Genomic DNA, 18,896 nt, shown 5'->3' on the forward strand with positions numbered 1-18,896 from the left:
GTTTGTTTTTGTGTGTGTGTGTTTTTTTGTTTTTGTGTGTGTTTTTGCTTTTGTGTGTGTGTGTTTTTTTGCTTTTGTGTGTGTTTTTGTTTTTGTATGTGCGTGTTTGTTTGTTTTTGTGTGTGTTTTTGTTTGTGTGTGTGTGTGTGTGTGTTTGTTTTTGTGTGTGTGTTTTTTTGTTTTTGTGTGTGTTTTTGCTTTTGAGTGTGTGTGTGTTTTTTTGTTTTTGTGTGTCTTTTTGTTTTTGTATGTGCGTGTTTGTTTGTGTTTTTGTTTTGTGTGTGTTTTTGTTTTTGTGTGTGTGTGTGTGTGTTTTGGTTTTTGTGTGCGTTTTTGTTTTTGTGTGCGTGTGTGTGTATGTTTTTGTGCGTGTGTGTTTTTGTTTTATGTGTGTGTGTGTGTGTGTGCGTTTGTTTTTGTGTGTGTTTTTGTTTTATGTGTGTGTGTGTGTGTGTTTGTTTTTGTGTGTGTTTTTGTTTTGGTGTGTGTGTGTTTTTGTTTTTGTGTGTGTTTTTGTTTGTGTGTGAGTGTGTGTGTGTTCTTTTGTCTTTGTGTGTGTTTTTGTTTTGGTGTGTGTGTGTGTGTGTTTGTTTTTGTGTGTGTTTATGTTTTTGTGTGTGCTTTTCATTGTGTGTGTTTTTGTTTTTGTGTGTGTGTGTGTTTTTGTTTCTGTGTGTGTTTTTGTTTTTTGTGTGTGTGTGTTTTTGTTTTTGTGTGTGTTTTTGTTTTTGTGTGTGTGTGTGTTTGTGTTTTTGTTTGTGTGTGTGTGTGTTTTTGTTTTTGTTTTTGTCTTATTTGTTTTTGTGTGTGTGTGTTTGTGTTTTTGTTTTTGTGTGTGTTTTTGTTTTTGTGTTTGTGTGTTTTTGTTTTTGTGAGTGTGTGTGTTTGTTTTTGTGTGTGTTTTTGTTTTTGTGTGTGTTTTTGTGTGTGTGTGTGTTTTTGTTTTTATGTGTGTTTTTGTGTGTGTGTGTGGGTTTTTTTTTGTTTTGGTGTGTGTTTTTGTTTTTGTATGTGTGTGTTTTTGTTTTTGTCTGTGTTTTTGTTTCTGTGTGTGTGTTTGTTTTTGTGTGTGTTTTTGTTTTTGTGTGTGTGTGTTTTTGTTTTTGTGTGTGTGTGTGTGTTTTTGTTTTTGTCTGAGTTTTTGTTTTTGTGTGCATTTTTGTTTTTGTGTGTGTTTTTGTTTTTGTGTTTGTGTGTTTTTGTTTTTGTGTGTGTTTTTGTTTTTGTGTTTGTGTGTGTGTGTTTGTTTTAGTGTGTGTTTTTGAGTGTGTCAGTGTGTTTGTTTTTGAGTGAGTTTTTGTTTTTTTGTTAGTTTTTTTTTGTCTGTGTGTTTTTGTTTCGGTGTGTGTTTTTGATTTTGTGTGTGCTTTTGTTTTTCTTTTTGTGTGTGTGTGTTTTTTGTTTTTGTGTGTGTTTTTGTGTGTTTGTGTGTGTGTTTTGTTTTTGCATGTGTTTTTGTTTTTGTGTGTCTGTGTTTTTGTTTTTGTGTGTGTTTTTGTTTTTGTGTGTGTGTTTTTGTGTGTGTGTTTGTTTTTGTGTGTGTGTGTGTGTTTTTGTTTTTTGTGTGTTTTTGTTTGTGTGTGTGTTTGTTTTTGTGTGTGTGTGTTTTTTTGTTTTTGTGTGTGTTTTTGCTTTTGAGTGTGCGTGTGTGTTTTTTTGTTTTTGTGTGTGTTTTTGTTTTTGTATGTGCGTGTTTGTTTGAGTTTTTGTTTTGTGTGTGTTTTTGTTTTTGTGTGTGTGTGTGTGTGTTTTTGTTTTTGTGTGCGTTTTTGTTTTTGTGTGTGTGTTTTTGTTTTTTTGTCTGTTTTTGTTTTTGTGTGTGTGTGTTTTTGTTTTTGTGTGTGTTTATCTTTTTTGTGTGTGTTTTTGTTTTTGTGTATGTTTTTGTTTTTGTGTGTGTGTGTGTTTTTGTTTTTGTGTGTGTTTTTGTTTGTGTGTGTGTTTTTCTTTTTTGTGAGTGTTTTTGTTTTTGTGTATGTTTTTGTTTCTGTGTGTGCGTGTTTGTTTGTGTTTTTGTTTAGTGTGTGTTTTTGTTTTTGTGTGTGTTTTTGTTTTTGTGTGTGTTTTTGTTTTTGTGTATGTTTTTGTTTTTGTGTATGTTTTTGTTTTTGTGTGTGTGTGTGTTTTTGTTTTTGTGTGTGTTTTTGTTTGTGTGTGAGTGTGTGTGTGTTCTTTTGTTTTTGTGTGTGTTTATGTTTTTGTGTGTGTGTGTATGTTTTTGTTTTTGTGTGTGCTTTTGATTGTGTGTGTTTTTGTTTTTGTGTGTGTGTGTGTTTTTGTTTGTGTGTGTGTGTTTGTTTTTGTGTGTTTTTGTTTTTGTATGTGCGTGTTTGTGTTTTGTGTGTGTTTTTGATTTTGTGTGTGTGTGTGTGTGCGTTTTTGTTTTTGTGTGTGTGTGTGTTTTTGTTTTTTTGTCTGTTTTTGTTTTTGTGTGTGTTTTTGTTTTTGTGTGTGTTTTTCTTTTTTGTGTGTGTGTGTTTTTGTCTTTGTGTGTGTTTTTGTTTTTGTGTGTGTGTGTGTGTGTTTGTTTTTGTGTGTGTGTGTGTTTTTGTTTCTGTGTGTGTTTTTGTTTTTGTGTGTGTTTTTGTTTTTGTGTGTGTGTTTGTATTTTTGTTTTTGTGTGTGTTTTTGTTTTGTGTGTGTGTGTGTTTTTCTTTTTGTGTGCGTTTTTGTTTTTGTGTGTGTTATTGATTTTGTGTGTGTGTCTTTTTCTTTTTGTGTGCGTTTTTGTTTTTGTGTGTGTTTTTGTTTTTGTGTATGTTTTTGATTTTGTGTGTGTGTGTGTTTTTGTTTTTGTGTGTGTTTTTGTTTGTGTGTGAGTGTGTGTGTGTTCTTTTGTCTTTGTGTGTGTTTTTGTTTTGGTGTGTATGTGTGTTTTTGTTTTTGTGTGTGTTTTTGTTTGTGTGCGAGTGTGTGTGTGTTCTTTTGTCTTTGTGTGTGTTTTTGTTTTGGTGTGTGTGTGTTTGTTTTTGTGTGTGTGTGTGTTTTTGTTTTTGTGTGTGCTTTTGATTGTGTGTTTTTGTTTTTGTGTGTGTGTGTGTTTTTGTTTCTGTGTGTGTTTTTGTTTTTGTGTGTGTGTTTTTGTATTTGTGTGTGTTTTTGTTTTTGTGTGTGTGTGTGTTTTTGTTTTTGAGTGTGTGTGTGTTTTTTTGTTTTTGCCTTATTTGTTTTTGTGTGTGTGTGTTTGTGTTTGTGTTTTTGTGTGTGTTTTTGTGTTTGTGTGTGTTTTTGTTTTTGTGTGTGTTTTTGTTTTTGTGTGTGTGTGTGTGTTTGTTTTTGTGTGTGTTTTTGTTTTTGTGTGTGTTTTTGTTTGTGTGTATGTGTGTGTTTGTTTTTATGTGTGTTTTTGTGTGTGTGTGGGTTTTTTTTTGTTTTGGTGTGTGTTTTTGTTATTGTGTGTGTGTGTTTTTGTTTTTGTGTGTGTTTTTGTTTATGTGTGTGTTTTATTTTTGTGTGTGTTTTAGTTTTTGTGTGTGTTTTTGTTTTTGTGTGTGTGTGTTTTTGTTTGTGTGTGTGTGTGTGTTTTTGTTTTTGTGTGTGTTTTTGTTTTTGTGTGTGTTTTTGTTTCTGTGTGTGTGTGTGTGTGTTTTTGTTTTTGTGTGTGCTTTTGTTTTTGTGTGTGTTTTTGTTTTTGTGTGTGTGTTTGTGTTTTTGATTTTGTGTGTGTTTTTGTTTTTGTGTTTGTGTGTGTTTTTGTTTTTGTGTGTGTTTTTGTTTTTGTGTGTGTGTGTGTATTTGTTTTTGTGTGTGCTTTTGATTGTGTGTGTTTTTGTTTTTGTGTGTGTGTGTGTTTTTGTTTCTGTGTGTGTTTTTGTTTTTGTGTGTGTTTTTGTTTTTGTGTGTGTTTTTGTTTGTGTGTGTGTTTGTATTTTTGTTTTTGTGTGTGTTTTTGTTTTATGTGTGTGTGTGTGTTTGTTTTTGTATGTGTTTTTGTTTTTGTGTGTGTTATTGATTTTGTGTGTGTGTGTGTGTGTGTTTTTCTTTTTGTGTGCGTTTTTGTTTTTGTGTGTGTATTTGTTTCTGTGTGTGCGTGTTTGTTTGTGTTTTTGTTTTTGTGTATGTTTTTGTTTGTGTGTGTGTGTTTTTGTTTTTGTGTGTGTTTTTGTTTTTGTGTGTGTGTTTGTATTTTTGTTTTTGTGTGTGTTTTTGTTTTGTGTGTGTGTGTGTTTTTCTTTTTGTGTGCGTTTTTGTTTTTGTGTGTGTTTTTGTTTTTGTGTGTGTTATTGATTTTGTGTGTGTGTCTTTTTCTTTTTGTGTGCGTTTTTGTTTTTGTGTGTGTTTTTGTTTTTGTGTATGTTTTTGATTTTGTGTGTGTGTGTGTTTTTGTTTTTGTGTGTGTTTTTGTTTGTGTGTGAGTGTGTGTGTGTTCTTTTGTCTTTGTGTGTGTTTTTGTTTTGGTGTGTATGTGTGCTTTTGTTTTTGTGTGTGTTTTTGTTTGTGTGCGAGTGTGTGTGTGTTCTTTTGTCTTTGTGTGTGTTTTTGTTTTGGTGTGTGTGTGTTTGTTTTTGTGTGTGTGTGTGTTTTTGTTTTTGTGTGTGCTTTTGATTGTGTGTTTTTGTTTTTGTGTGTGTGTGTGTTTTTGTTTCTGTGTGTGTTTTTGTTTTTGTGTGTGTGTTTTTGTATTTGTGTGTGTTTTTGTTTTTGTGTGTGTGTGTGTTTTTGTTTTTGAGTGTGTGTGTGTTTTTTTGTTTTTGCCTTATTTGTTTTTGTGTGTGTGTGTTTGTGTTTGTGTTTTTGTGTGTGTTTTTGTGTTTGTGTGTGTTTTTGTTTTTGTGTGTGTTTTTGTTTTTGTGTGTGTGTGTGTGTTTGTTTTTGTGTGTGTTTTTGTTTTTGTGTGTGTTTTTGTTTGTGTGTGTGTGTGTGTTTGTTTTTATGTGTGTTTTTGTGTGTGTGTGGGTTTTTTTTTGTTTTGGTGTGTGTTTTTGTTATTGTGTGTGTGTGTTTTTGTTTTTGTGTGTGTTTTTGTTTATGTGTGTGTTTTATTTTTGTGTGTGTTTTAGTTTTTGTGTGTGTTTTTGTTTTTGTGTGTGTGTGTTTTTGTTTGTGTGTGTGTGTGTGTTTTTGTTTTTGTGTGTGTTTTTGTTTTTGTGTGTGTTTTTGTTTCTGTGTGTGTGTGTGTGTGTTTTTGTTTTTGTGTGTGCTTTTGTTTTTGTGTGTGTTTTTGTTTTTGTGTGTGTGTTTGTGTTTTTGATTTTGTGTGTGTTTTTGTTTTTGTGTTTGTGTGTGTTTTTGTTTTTGTGTGTGTTTTTGTTTTTGTGTGTGTGTGTGTATTTGTTTTTGTGTGTGCTTTTGATTGTGTGTGTTTTTGTTTTTGTGTGTGTGTGTGTTTTTGTTTCTGTGTGTGTTTTTGTTTTTGTGTGTGTTTTTGTTTTTGTGTGTGTTTTTGTTTGTGTGTGTGTTTGTATTTTTGTTTTTGTGTGTGTTTTTGTTTTATGTGTGTGTGTGTGTTTGTTTTTGTATGTGTTTTTGTTTTTGTGTGTGTTATTGATTTTGTGTGTGTGTGTGTGTGTGTTTTTCTTTTTGTGTGCGTTTTTGTTTTTGTGTGTGTATTTGTTTCTGTGTGTGCGTGTTTGTTTGTGTTTTTGTTTTTGTGTATGTTTTTGTTTGTGTGTGTGTGTTTTTGTTTCTGTGTGTGTTTTGGTTTTTGTGTGTGTGTGTTTTTGTTTTTGTGTGTGTTTTTGTTTTTGTGTGTGTGTGTGTGTTTGTGTTTTTGTTTTTGTGTGTGTGTGTGTGTTTGTTTTTGAGTGTGTGTGTGTTTTTTTGTTTTTGCCTTATTTGTTTTTGTGTGTGTGTGTTTGTGTTTTTGTTTTTGTGTGTGTTTTTGTTTTTGTGTTTGTGTGTGTTTTTGTTTTTGTGTGTGTTTTTGTTTTTGTGTGTGTGTGTTTGTTTTTGTGTGTGTTTTTGCTTTTGTGTGTGTGTGTGTTTTTGTTTTTGTGTGTGTGTGTGTTTGTTTTTGTGTGTGTGTTTTTGTTTTTGTGTGTGTGTGTTTTTTTTTTAGTGTGTGTGTGTGTGTTTTTGTTTTTGTGTGTGTTTTTGTTTTTGTGTGCATTTTTGTTTTTGTGTTTGTGTGTGTGTGTTTGTTTTAGTGTGTGTTTTTGAGTGTGTCAGTGTGTTTGTTTTTGAGTGTGTTTTTGTTTTTGTGTGAGTTTTTGTTTTTTTGTTAGTTTTTTTTTGTCTGTGTGTGTTTTTGTTTCTGTGTGTGTTTTTGATTTTGTGTGTGTTTTTGTTTTTGTGTGTTTGTGTGTCTGTGTGTTTTGTTTTTGCATGTGTTTTTGCTTTTGTGTGTATGTGTTTTTGTTTTTGTGTGTGTTTTTGTTTTTGTGTGTGTGTTTTTGTGTGTGTGTTTGTTTTTGTGTGTGTGTGTGTGTTTTTGTTTTTTGTGTGTTTTTGTTTGTGTGTGTGTTTGTTTTTGTGTGTGTGTGTTTTTTTGTTTTTGTGTGTGTTTTTGCTTTTGAGTGTGTGTGTGTGTTTTTTTGTTTTTGTGTGTGTTTTTGTATGTGCGTGTTTGTTTGTTTTTGTGTGTGTTTTTGTTTGTGTGTGTGTGTGTGTGTGTTTGTTTTTGTGTGTGTGTTTTTTTGTTTTTGTGTGTGTGTTTGCTTTTGAGTGTGTGTGTGTTTTTTTGTTTTTGTGTGTCTTTTTGTTTTTGTATGTGCGTGTTTGTTTGTGTTTTTGTTTTGTGTGTGTTTTTGTTTTTGTGTGTGTGTGTGTGTGTGTTTGTTTTTGTGTGCGTTTTTCTTTTTTGTGTGTGTGTCTTTTTGTCTTTGTGCGTGTTTTTGTTTGTGTGTGTGTTTGTTTTTGTGTGTGTTTTTGTTTTTGTGTGCGTGTGTGTGTTTGTTTTTGTGCGTGTGTATTTTTGTTTCTGTGTGTGTTTTTGTTTTATGTGTGTGTGTGTGTGTGTGTGTGTTTGTTTTTGTGTGTGTTTTTGTTTTATGTGTGTGTGTGTGTGTGTTTGTTTTTGTGTGTGTTTTTGTTTTGGTGTGTGTGTGTTTTTGTTTTTGTGTGTGTTTTTGTTTGTGAGTGAGTGTGTGTGTGTTCTTTTGTCTTTGTGTGTGTTTTTGTTTTGGTGTGTGTGTGTGTGTGTTTGTTTTTGTGTGTGTTTATGTTTTTGTGTGTGCTTTTCATTGTGTGTGTTTTTGTTTTTGTGTGTGTGTGTTTTTGTTTCTGTGTGTGTTTTTGTTTCTGTGTGTGTTTTTGTTTTTGTGTGTGTGTGTTTTTGTTTTTGTGTGTGTTTTTGTTTTTGTGTGTGTGTGTGTTTGTGTTTTTGTTTGTGTGTGTGTGTGTTTTTGTTTTTGTTTTTGTCTTATTTGTTTTTGTGTGTGTGTGTTTGTGTTTTTGTTTTTGTGTGTGTTTTTGTTTTTGTGTTTGTGTGTTTTTGTTTTTGTGAGTGTGTGTGTTTGTTTTTGTGTGTGTTTTTGTTTTTGTGTGTGTTTTTGTTTTTGTGTGTGTATGTGTTTTTGTTTTTATGTGTGTTTTTGTGTGTGTGTGTGGGTTTTTTTTTTGTTTTGGTGTGTGTTTTTGTTTTTGTATGTGTGTGTTTTTGTTTTTGTCTGTGTTTTTGTTTCTGTGTGTGTGTTTGTTTTTGTGTGTGTTTTTGTTTTTGTGTGTGTGTGTTTTTGTTTTTGTGTTTGTGTGTTTTTGTTTTTGTGTGTGTTTTTGTTTTTGTGTTTGTGTGTGTGTGTTTGTTTTAGTGTGTGTTTTTGAGTGTGTCAGTGTGTTTGTTTTTGAGTGAGTTTTTGTTTTTTTGTTAGTTTTTTTTTGTCTGTGTGTGTTTTTGTTTCGGTGTGTGTTTTTGATTTTGTGTGTGTTTTTGTTTTTCTTTTTGTTTGTGTGTGTTTTTTGTTTTGTGTGTGTTTTTGTTTTTGTGTGTGTGTTTTTGTGTGTGTGTTTGTTTTTGTGTGTGTGTGTGTGTTTTTGTTTTTTGTGTGTTTTTGTTTGTGTGTGTGTTTGTTTTTGTGTGTGTGTGTTTTTTTGTTTTTGTGTGTGTTTTTGCTTTTGAGTGTGCGTGTGTGTTTTTTTGTTTTTGTGTGTGTTTTTGTTTTTCTTTTTGTGTGTGTGTGTTTTTTGTTTTTGTGTGTGTTTTTGTGTGTTTGTGTGTGTTTGTTTTGTTTTTGCATGTGTTTTTGTTTTTGTGTGTCTGTGTTTTTGTTTTTGTGTGTGTTTTTGTTTTTGTGTGTGTGTTTTTGTGTGTGTGTTTGTTTTTGTGTGTGTGTGTGTGTTTTTGTTTTTTGTGTGTTTGTTTGTGTGTGTGTGTGTGTTTTTGTTTTTGTCTGAGTTTTTGTTTTTGTGTGCATTTTTGTTTTTGTGTGTGTTTTTGTTTTTGTGTTTGTGTGTTTTTGTTTTTGTGTGTGTTTTTGTTTTTGTGTTTGTGTGTGTGTGTTTGTTTTAGTGTGTGTTTTTGAGTGTGTCAGTGTGTTTGTTTTTGAGTGAGTTTTTGTTTTTTTGTTAGTTTTTTTTTGTCTGTGTGTGTTTTTGTTTCGGTGTGTGTTTTTGATTTTGTGTGTGTTTTTGTTTTTCTTTTTGTGTGTGTGTGTTTTTTGTTTTTGTGTGTGTTTTTGTGTGTTTGTGTGTGTGTGTTTTGTTTTTGCATGTGTTTTTGTTTTTGTGTGTCTGTGTTTTTGTTTTTGTGTGTGTTTTTGTTTTTGTGTGTGTGTTTTTGTGTGTGTGTTTGTTTTTGTGTGTGTGTGTGTGTTTTTGTTTTCTGTGTGTTTTTGTTTGTGTGTGTGTTTGTTTTTGTGTGTGTGTGTTTTTTTGTTTTTGTGTGTGTTTTTGCTTTTGAGTGTGCGTGTGTGTTTTTTTGTTTTTGTGTGTGTTTTTGTTTTTGTATGTGCGTGTTTGTTTGAGTTTTTGTTTTGTGTGTGTTTTTGTTTTTGTGTGCGTTTTTGTTTTTGTGTGTGTGTGTTTTTGTTTTTTTGTCTGTTTTTGTTTTTGTGTGTGTGTGTTTTTGTTTTTGTGTGTGTTTATCTTTTTTGTGTGTGTTTTTGTTTTTGTGTATGTTTTTGTTTTTGTGTGTGTGTGTGTTTTTGTTTTTGTGTGTGTTTTTGTTTGTGTGTGTGTTTTTCTTTTTTGTGTGTGTTTTTGTTTTTGTGTATGTTTTTGTTTCTGTGTGTGCGTGTTTGTTTGTGTTTTTGTTTAGTGTGTGTTTTTGTTTTTGTGTGTGTTTTTGTTTTTGTGTGTGCTTTTGATTGTGTGTGTTTTTGTTTTTGTGTGTGTGTGTTTTTGTTTGTGTGTGTGTGTTTGTTTTTGTGTGTTTTTGTTTTTGTATGTGCGTGTTTGTGTTTTGTGTGTGTTTTTGATTTTGCGTGTGTGAGTGTGTGTGTTTTTGTTTTTGTGTGCGTTTTTGTTTTTGTGTGTGTGTGTGTTTTTGTTTTTTTGTCTGTTTTTGTTTTTGTGTGTGTGTGTGTTTGTTTTTGTGTGTGTTTTTGTTTTTGTGTGTGCGTGTGTGTGTTTGTTTTTGTGTGTGTGTGTGTTTTTGTTTCTGTGTGTGTTTTTGTTTTTGTGTGTGTTTTTGTTTTTGTGTGTGTGTTTGTATTTTTGTTTTTGTGTGTGTTTTTGTTTTGTGTGTGTGTGTGTTTTTGTTTTTGTGTGCGTTTTTGTTTTTGTGTGTGTTTTTGTTTTTGTGTGTGTTATTGATTTTGTGTGTGTGTCTTTTTCTTTTTGTGTGCGTTTTTGTTTTTGTGTGTGTTTTTGTTTTTGTGTGTTTTTGATTTTGTGTGTGTGCGTGTTTTTGTTTTTGTGTGTGTTTTTGTTTGTGTGTGAGTGTGTGTGTGTTCTTTTGTCTTTGTGTGTGTTTTTGTTTTGGTGTGTATGTGTGTTTTTGTTTTTGTGTGTGTTTTTGTTTCTGTGCGAGTGTGTGTGTGTTCTTTTGTCTTTGTGTGTGTTTTTGTTTTGGTGTGTGTGTGTTTGTTTTTGTGTGTGTTTATGTTTTTGTGTGTGTGTGTGTTTTTGTTTTTGTGTGTGCTTTTGATTGTGTGTTTTTGTTTGTGTGTGTGTGTGTGTTTTTGTTTCTGTGTGTGTTTTTGTTTTTGTGTGTGTGTTTTTGTACTTGTGTGTGTGTGTTTTTGTTTTTGAGTGTGTGTGTGTTTTTTTGTTTTTGCCTTATTTGTTTTTGTGTGTGTGTGTTTGTGTTTTTGTGTTTGTGTGTGTTTTTGTTTTTGTGTGTGTTTTTGTTTTTGTGTGTGTTTTTGTTTTTGTGTGTGTGTGTGTGTGTTTGTTTTTGTGTGTGTTTTTGTTTTTGTGTGTGTTTTTGTTTGTGTGTGTGTGTGTGTTTGTTTTTATGTGTGTTTTTGTGTGTGTGTGGGTTTTTTTTTGTTTTGGTGTGTGTTTTTGTTTTTGTGTGTGTGTGTTTTTGTTTTTGTGTGTGTTTTTGTTTATGTGTGTGTTTTATTTTTGTGTGTGTTTTAGTTTTTGTGTGTGTTTTTGTTTTTGTGTGTGTTTTTGTTTGTGTGTGTGTGTGTGTTTTTGTTTTGTGTGTGTTTTTGTTTTGTGTGTGTTTTTGTTTTTGTGTGTGTTTTTCTTTTTTGTGTGTGTGTGTTTTTGTCTTTGTGTGTGTTTTTGTTTTTGTGTGTGTGTGTGTTTGTTTTTGTGTGTGTTTTTGTTTTTGTGTGTGCGTGTGTGTGTTTGTTTTTGTGTGTGTGTGTGATTTTGTTTCTGTGTGTGTTTTTGTTTTTGTGTGTGTTTTTGTTTTTGTGTGTGTGTTTGTATTTTTGTTTTTGTGTGTGTTTTTGTTTTGTGTGTGTGTGTGTTTTTCTTTTTGTGTGCGTTTTTGTTTTTGTGTGTGTTTTTGTTTTTGTGTGTGTTATTGATTTTGTGTGTGTGTCTTTTTCTTTTTGTGTGCGTTTTTGTTTTTGTGTGTGTTTTTGTTTTTGTGTATGTTTTTGATTTTGTGTGTGTGTGTGTTTTTGTTTTTGTGTGTGTTTTTGTTTGTGTGTGAGTGTGTGTGTGTTCTTTTGTCTTTGTGTGTGTTTTTGTTTTGGTGTGTATGTGTGTTTTTGTTTTTGTGTGTGATTTTGATTGTGTGTTTTTGTTTTTGTGTGTGTGTGTGTTTTTGTTTCTGTGTGTGTTTTTGTTTTTGTGTGTGTGTTTTTGTACTTGTGTGTGTGTGTTTTTGTTTTTGAGTGTGTGTGTGTTTTTTTGTTTTTGCCTTATTTGTTTTTGTGTGTGTGTGTTTGTGTTTGTGTTTTTGTGTGTGTTTTTGTGTTTGTGTGTGTTTTTGTGTGTGTTTTTGTTTTTGTGTGTGTGTGTGTGTGTTTGTTTTTGTGTGTGTTTTTGTGTGTGTGTGGGTTTTTTTTTGTTTTGGTGTGTGTTTTTGTTTTTGTGTGTGTGTGTTTTTGTTTTTGTGTGTGTTTTTGTTTATGTGTGTGTTTTATTTTTGTGTGTGTTTTAGTTTTTGTGTGTGTTTTTGTTTTTGTGTGTGTGTGTTTTTGTTTGTGTGTGTGTGTGTGTTTTTGTTTTGTGTGTGTTTTTGTTTTTGTGTGTGCTTTTGTTTTTGTGTGTGTTTTTGTTTTTGTGTGTGTGTGTGTTTGTTTTTGTGTGTGTTTTTGTTTTTGTGTGTGTTTTTGTTTTTGTGTGTGTGTTTTTGTTTTGGTGTGTGTTTTTGTTTTTGTGTGTGTCTGTGTTTTTGTTTGTGTGTGTGTGTGTGTGTATTTTTGTTTCTGTGTGTGTTTTTGTTTTTGTGTGTGTGTGTTTTTGTTTTTGTGTTTGTTCTTGTGTGTGTGTGTTTGTGTTTTTGTTTTTGTGTGTGTGTATGTGTTTTTGTTTCTGTGTGTGTTTTTGTGTGTGTGTGTGTGTGTGTTTTTGTTTCTGTGTGTGTTTTTGTTTTTGTGTGTGTTTTTGTTTTTGTTTTTGTGTGTGTTTTTGTTTTTGTGTGTGTGTTTTTGTTTTTGTGTGTGTATGTGTTTTTGTTTCTGTGTGTGTTATTTTTTTGTGTGTGTGAGTGTTTTTGTTTTTGTGTGTGCTTTTGTTTTTGTGTGTGTTTTTGTTTTTGTGTGTGTGAGTTTTTTTGTTTTTGTGTGTTTGTTTTTGTGTATGTGTGTGTTTTTGTCAGTGTTTTTGTTTCTGTGTGTGTGTTTGTTTGTGTTTTTGTTTTTGTGTGTGTTTTTGTTTTTGTGTGTCTGTGTGTAATTGTGTGTGTGTGTGTTTGTTTGTGTGTGTGTGTTTTTGTTTTTGTCTGTGTTTTTGTTTCTGTGTGTGTTTGTTTTTGTGTGTGTTTTTGTTTTTGTGTGTGTGTTTTTGTTTTTGTCTGTGTTTTTGTTTCTGTGTGTGTGTTTGTTTTTGTGTGTGTTTTTGTTTTTGTGTGCGTTTTTGTTTTTGTGTGCATTTTTGTTTTTGTGTGTGTTTTTGTTTTTGTGTTTGTGTGTTTTTGTTTTTGTGTGTGTTTTTGTTTTTGTGTTTGTGTGTGTGTGTTTGTTTTAGTGTGTGTTTTTGAGTGTGTCAGTGTGTTTGCTTTTGAGTGTGTTTTTGTTTTTGTGTGAGTTTTTGTTTTTTTGTTAGTTTTTTTTTGTCTGTGTGTGTTTTTGTTTCTGTGTGTGTTTTTGATTTTGTGTGTGTTTTTGTTTTTCTTTTTGTGTGTGTGTGTTTTTTGTTTTTGTGTGTGTTTTTGTTTTTGTGTGTTTGTGTGTGTGTGTTTTGTTTCTGCATGTGTTTTTGTTTTTGTGTGTCTGTGTTTTTATTTTTGTGTGTGTTTTTGTTTTTGTGTGTGTGTGTTTTTTTGTTTTTGTGTGTGTTTTTGCTTTTGAGTGTGTGTGTGTGTGTTTTTGTTTTTGTGTGTGTTTTTGTTTTTGTATGTGCGTGTTTGTTTGAGTTTTTGTTTTGTGTGTGTTATTGTTTTTGTGTGTGTGTGTGTGTGTTTTTGTTTTTGTGTGCGTTTTTGTTTTTGTGTGTGTGTGTGTTTTTGTTTTTTTGTCTGTTTTTGTTTTTGTGTGTGTGTGTGTTTTTGTTTTTGTGTGTGTTTTTCTTTTTTGTGTGTGTTTTTGTTTTTGTGTATGTTTTTGTTTTTGTGTGTGTGTGTGTGTTTGTTTTTGTGTGTGTTTTTGTTTGTGTGTGTGTTTTTCTTTTTTGTTTGTGTTTTTGTTTTTGTGTGTGTTTTTGTTTTTGTGTGTGTTTTTGTTTATGTGTGTGTTTTTGTTTTTGTGTATGTTTTTGTTTTTGTGTGTGTTTTTGTTTGTGTGTGAGTGTGTGTGTTCTTTTGTTTTTGTGTGTGTTTATGTTTTTGTGTGTGTGTGTTTTTGTTTTTGTGTGTGCTTTTGATTGTGTGTGTTTTTGTTTTTGTGTGTGTGTATGTTTTTGTTTGTGTGTGTGTGTTTGTTTTTGTGTGTGTGTGTGTTTTTTTGTTTTTGTGTGTGTTTTTGTTTTGGTGTGTGTGTGTTTTTGTTTTTGTGTGTGTTTTTGTTTGTGTGTGAGTGTGTGTGTTCTTTTGTTTTTGTGTGTGTTTATGTTTTTGTGTGTGTGTGTGTGTGTTTTTGTTTTTGTGTGTGCTTTTGATTGTGTGTGTTTTTGTTTTTGTGTGTGTGTATGTTTTTGTTTGTGTGTGTGTGTTTGTTTTTGTGTGTGTGTGTGTTTTTTTGTTTTTGTGTGTGTTTTTGTTTTGGTGTGTGTGTGTTTTTGTTTTTGTGTGTGTTTTTGTTTGTGTGTGAGTGTGTGTGTTCTTTTGTTTTTGTGTGTGTTTATGTTTTTGGGTGTGTGTGTGTTTTTGTTTTTGTGTGTGTTTTTGTTTTTGTATGTGCGTGTTTGTGTTTTGTGCGTGTTTTTGTTTTTGTGTGTGTGTGTGTGTGTGTGTGTGTTTTTGTTTTTGTGTGCGTTTTTGTTTTTGTGTGTGTGTGTGTGTTTGTTTTTTTGTCTGTTTTTGTTTTTGTGTGTGTGTGTGTTTTTGTTTTTGTATGTGTTTTTCTTTTTTGTGTGTGTGTGTTTTTGTCTTTGTGTGTGTTTTTGTTTTTGTGTGTGTGTGTTTGTTTTTGTGTGTGTTTTTGCGTGTGCGTGTGTTTGTTTTTGTGTGTGTGTGTGTTTTTGTTTCTGTGTGTGTTTTTGTTTTTGTGTGTGTTTTTGTTTTTGTGTGTGTGTTTTTGTTTTTGTGTGTGTATGTGTTTTTGTTTCTGTGTGTGTTATTTTTTTGTGTGTGTGAGTGTTTTTGTTTTTGTGTTTGTTTTTGTGTGTGTGTGTTTTTGTTTTTGTATGTGTTTTTCTTTTTTGTGTGTGTGTGTTTTTGTCTTTGTGTGTGTTTTTGTTTTTGTGTGTGTGTGTTTGTTTTTGTGTGTGTTTTTGCGTGTGCGTGTGTTTGTTTTTGTGTGTGTGTGTGTTTTTGTTTCTGTGTGTGTTTTTGTTTTTCTGTGTGTTTTTGTTTTTGTGTGTGTGTTTTTGTTTTTGTGTGTGTATGTGTTTTTGTTTCTGTGTGTGTTATTTTTTTGTGTGTGTGAGTGTTTTTGTTTTTGTGTTTGTTTTTGTGTGTGTGTGTTTTTGTTTTTGTGTGTGTTTTTGTTTTTGTGTGTGTGAGTTTTTTTGTTTTTGTGTGTTTGTTTTTGTGTATGTGTGTGTTTTTGTCAGTGTTTTTGTTTCTGTGTGTGTGTTTGTTTGTGTTTTTGTTTTTGTGTGTGTTTTTGTTTTTGTGTGTCTGTGTGTAATTGTGTGTGTGTGTGTTTGTTTGTGTGTGTGTGTTTTTGTTTTTGTCTGTGTTTTTGTTTCTGTGTGTGTTTGTTTTTGTGTGTGTTTTTGTTTTTGTGTGTGTGTTTTTGTTTTTGTCTGTGTTTTTGTTTCTGTGTGTGTGTTTGTTTTTGTGTGTGTTTTTGTTTTTGTGTGTGTGTGTGTTTGTTTTTGTGTGTGTGTGTGTGTGTGTTTTTGTTTTTGTGTGTGTTTTTGTTTTTGTGTGCGTTTTTGTTTTTGTGTGTGTTTTTGTTTTTGTCTGTGTTTTTGTTTGTGTGTGTGTTTGTTTTTGTGTGTGTTTTTGTTTTTGTGTGTGTGTGTTTTTGTTTTTGTCTGTGTTTTTGTTTCTGTGTGTGTGTTTGTTTTTGTGTGTGTTTTTGTTTTTGTGTGTGTGTGTTTTTGTTTTTGTGTGTGTGTGTGTTTTTGTTTTTGTATGTGTTTTTGTTTTTGTGTGCGTTTTTGTTTTTGTGTGCATTTTTGTTTTTGTGTGTGTTTTTGTTTTTGTGTTTGTGTGTTTTTGTTTTTGTGTGTGTTTTTGTTTTTGTGTTTGTGTGTGTGTGTTTGTTTTAGTGTGTGTTTTTGAGTGTGTCAGTGTGTTTGTTTTTGAGTGTGTTTTTGTTTTTGTGTGAGTTTTTGTTTTTTTGTTAGTTTTTTTTTGTCTGTGTGTGTTTTTGTTTCTGTGTGTGTTTTTGTTTTTCTTTTTGTGTGTGTGTGTTTTTTGTTTTTGTGTGTGTTTTTGTTTTTGTGTGTTTGTGTGTGTGTGTTTTGTTTCTGCATGTGTTTTTGTTTTTGTGTGTCTGTGTTTTTATTTTTGTGTGTGTTTTTGTTTTTGTGTGTGTGTTTTTGTGTGTGTGTGTTTTTTTGTTTTTGTGTGTGTTTTTGCTTTTGAGTGTGTGTGTGTGTGTTTTTGTTTTTGTGTGTGTTTTTGTTTTTGAATGTGCGTGTTTGTTTGAGTTTTTGTTTTGTGTGTGTTATTGTTTTTGTGTGTGTGTGTGTGTGTTTTTGTTTTTGTGTGCGTTTTTGTTTTTGTGTGTGTGTGTGTTTTTGTTTTTTTGTCTGCTTTTGTTTTTGTGTGTGTGTTTTTGTTTTTGTGTGTGTTTTTCTTTTTTGTGTGTGTTTTTGTTTTTGTGTATGTTTTTGTTTTTGTGTGTGTGTGTGTTTTTGTTTTTGTGTGTGTTTTTGTTTGTGTGTGTTTTTCTTTTTTGTTTGTGTTTTTGTTTTTGTGTGTGTTTTTGTTTTTGTGTGTGTTTTTGTTTATGTGTGTGTTTTTGTTTTTGTGTATGTTTTTGTTTTTGTGAGTGTTTTTGTTTGTGTGTGAGTGTGTGTGTTCTTTTGTTTTTGTGTGTGTTTATGTTTTTGTGTGTGTGTGTTTTTGTTTTTGTGTGTGCTTTTGATTGTGTGTGTTTTTGTTTTTGTGTGTGTGTGTGTTTTTGTTTGTGTGTGTGTGTTTGTTTTTGTCTGTGTGTGTGTTTTTTTGTTTTTGTGTGTGTTTTTGTTTTGGTGTGTGTGTGTTTTTGTTTTTGTGTGTGTTTTTGTTTGTGTGTGAGTGTGTGTGTTCTTTTGTTTTTGTGTGTGTTTATGTTTTTGTGTGTGTGTGTGTGTGTTTTTGTTTTTGTGTGTGCTTTTGATTGTGTGTGTTTTTGTTTTTGTGTGTGTTTTTGTTTGTGTGTGAGTGTGTGTGTTCTTTTGTCTTTGTGTGTGTTTTTGTTTTGGTGTGTGTGTGTTTTTGTTTTTGTGTGTGTTTTTGTTTGTGTGTGAGTGTGTGTGTTCTTTTGTTTTTGTGTGTGTTTATGTTTTTGGGTGTGTGTGTGTTTTTGTTTTTGTGTGTGTTTTTGTTTTTGTATGTGCGTGTTTGTGTTTTGTGCGTGTTTTTGTTTTTGTGTGTGTGTGTGTGTGTGTGTGTGTGTGTGTGTGTTTTTGTTTTTGTGTGCGTTTTTGTTTTTGTGTGTGTGTGTTTTTGTTTTTTTGTCTGTTTTTGTTTTTGTGTGTGTGTGTGTTTTTGTTTTTGTATGTGTTTTTCTTTTTTGTGTGTGTGTGTTTTTGTCTTTGTGTGTGTTTTTGTTTTTGTGTGTGTGTGTTTGTTTTTGTGTGTGTTTTTGCGTGTGCGTGTGTTTGTTTTTGTGTGTGTGTGTGTTTTTGTTTCTGTGTGTGTTTTTGTTTTTGTGTGTGTTTTTGTTTTTGTGTGTGTGTGTGTGTTTTTCTTTTTGTGTGCGTTTTTGTTTTTGTGTGTGTTTTTGTTTCTGTGTGTGCGTGTTTGTTTGTGTTTTTGTGTGTGTTTTTGTTTTTGTGTGTGTTATTGTTTTTGTGTATGTTTTTGTTTTTGTGTGTGTGTGTGTTTTTGTTTTTGTGTGTGTTTTTGTTTGTGTGTGAGTGTGTGTGTGTTCTTTTGTCTTTGTGTGTGTTTTTGTTTTGGTGTGTGTGTGTTTTTGTTTTTGTGTGTGTGTGTTTGTTTTTGTGTGTGTTTATGTTTTTGTGTGTGTGTGTGTGTTTTTGTTTTTGTGTGTGCTTTTGATTGTGTGTGTTTTTGTTTTTGTGTGTGTGTGTGTTTTTGTTTCTGTGTGTGTTTTTGTTTTTGTGTGTGTGTTTTTGTTTTTGTTTGTGTTTTTGTTTTTGTGTGTGTGTGTGTTTTTGTTTTTGAGTGTGTGTGTGTTTTTTTGTTTCTGTGTGTGTTTTTGTGTTTGTGTGTGTTTTTGTTTTTGCGTGTGTTTTTGTTTTTGTGTGTGTGTGTGTTTGTTTTTGTGTGTGTTTTTGATTTTGTGTGTGTTTTTGTGTGTGTGTGTGTGTGTGTTTGTTTTTATGTGTGTTTTTGTGTGTGTGTGTGTGTTTTTGTTTTTGTGTGTGTTTTTGTTTATGTGTGTGTTTTATTTTTGTGTGTGTTTTAGTTTTTGTGTGTGTTTTTGTTTTTGTGTGTGTGTTTTTGTTTTTGTGTGTGTGTGTCTGTTTTTTGTTTTTGTGTGTGTGTTTTTGTTTTTTTGTGTGTGTGTGTTTGTGTTTGTTCTTGTGTGTGTGTGTTTGTGTTTTTGTTTTTGTGTGTGTGTATGTGTTTTTGTTTCTGTGTGTGCTTTTGTGTGTGTGTGTGTGTGTTTTTTTGTTTCTTTGTGTGTGTGAATGTTTTTGTTTTTGTGTGTGTCTTTGTTTTTGTGTGTGTGTGTTTTTGTTTTTGTGTGTGTGAGTGTTTTTGTTTTTGTGTTTGTTTTTGTGTGTGTGTATGAGTTTTTGTTTCTGTGTGTGTTTTTGTGTGTGTGTGTTTTTGTTTCTGTGTGTGTTTTTGTTTTTGTGTGTGTGAATGTTTTTGTTTTTGTGTGTGTTTTTGTTTTTGTGTGTGTGTATGTGTTTTTGTGTGTGTTTTTGTTTTTGTGTGTGTGTATGTGTTTTTGTTTCTGTGTGTGTTTTTGTGTGTGTTTTTGATTTTGTGTGTGTTTTTGTGTGTGTGTGTGTGTGTGTTTGTTTTTATGTGTGTTTTTGTGTGTGTGTGTGTGTTTTTGTTTTTGTGTGTGTTTTTGTTTATGTGTGTGTTTTATTTTTGTGTGTGTTTTAGTTTTTGTGTGTGTTTTTGTTTTTGTGTGTGTGTTTTTGTTTTTGTGTGTGTGTGTGTTTGTTTTTGTGTGTGTTTTTGTTTTTGTGTGTGTGAGTTTTTTTGTTTTTGTGTGTTTGTTTTTGTCTTTGTGTGTGTATTTTTGTTTGTGTGTGTGTATTTGTTTTTGTATGTGCGTGTTTGTTTGTGTTTTTGTTTTGTGTGTGTTTTTCTTTTTTGTGTGTGTGTGTTTTTGTCTTTGTGTGTGTTTTTGTTTTTGTGTGTGTGTGTTTGTTTTTGTGTGTGTTTTTGTTTGTGTGTGTTTGTTTTTGTGTGTGTGTGTTTTTGTTTCTGTGTGTATTTTTGTTTTTGTGTGTGTTTTTGTTTTTGTGTGTGTGTTTGTATTTTTGTTTTTGTGTGTGTTTTTGTTTTTGTGTGTGTTATTGATTTTGTGTGTGTGTGTGTGTGTTTTTCTTTTTGTGTGCGTTTTTGTTTTTGTGTGTGTTTTTGTTTTTGTGTGTGTGTGTGTTTTTGTTTTTGTGTGTGTGTGTGTTTTTGTTTTTGTTTGTGTGTGAGTGTGTGTGTGTTCTTTTGTCTTTGTGTGTGTTTTTGTTTTGGTGTGTGTGTGTGTTTTTATTTTTGTGTGTGTGTTTTTGTGTGTGCTTTTCATTGTGTGTGTTTTTGTTTTTGTGTGTGTGTGTTTTTGTTTCTGTGTGTTTTTGTTTTTGTGTGTGTGTGTTTTTGTTTTTGT

Source organism: Scyliorhinus torazame, unplaced genomic scaffold, assembly GCF_047496885.1.
Source record: "Scyliorhinus torazame isolate Kashiwa2021f unplaced genomic scaffold, sScyTor2.1 scaffold_63, whole genome shotgun sequence".
Taxonomy (NCBI): Eukaryota; Metazoa; Chordata; class Chondrichthyes; order Carcharhiniformes; family Scyliorhinidae; genus Scyliorhinus; species Scyliorhinus torazame.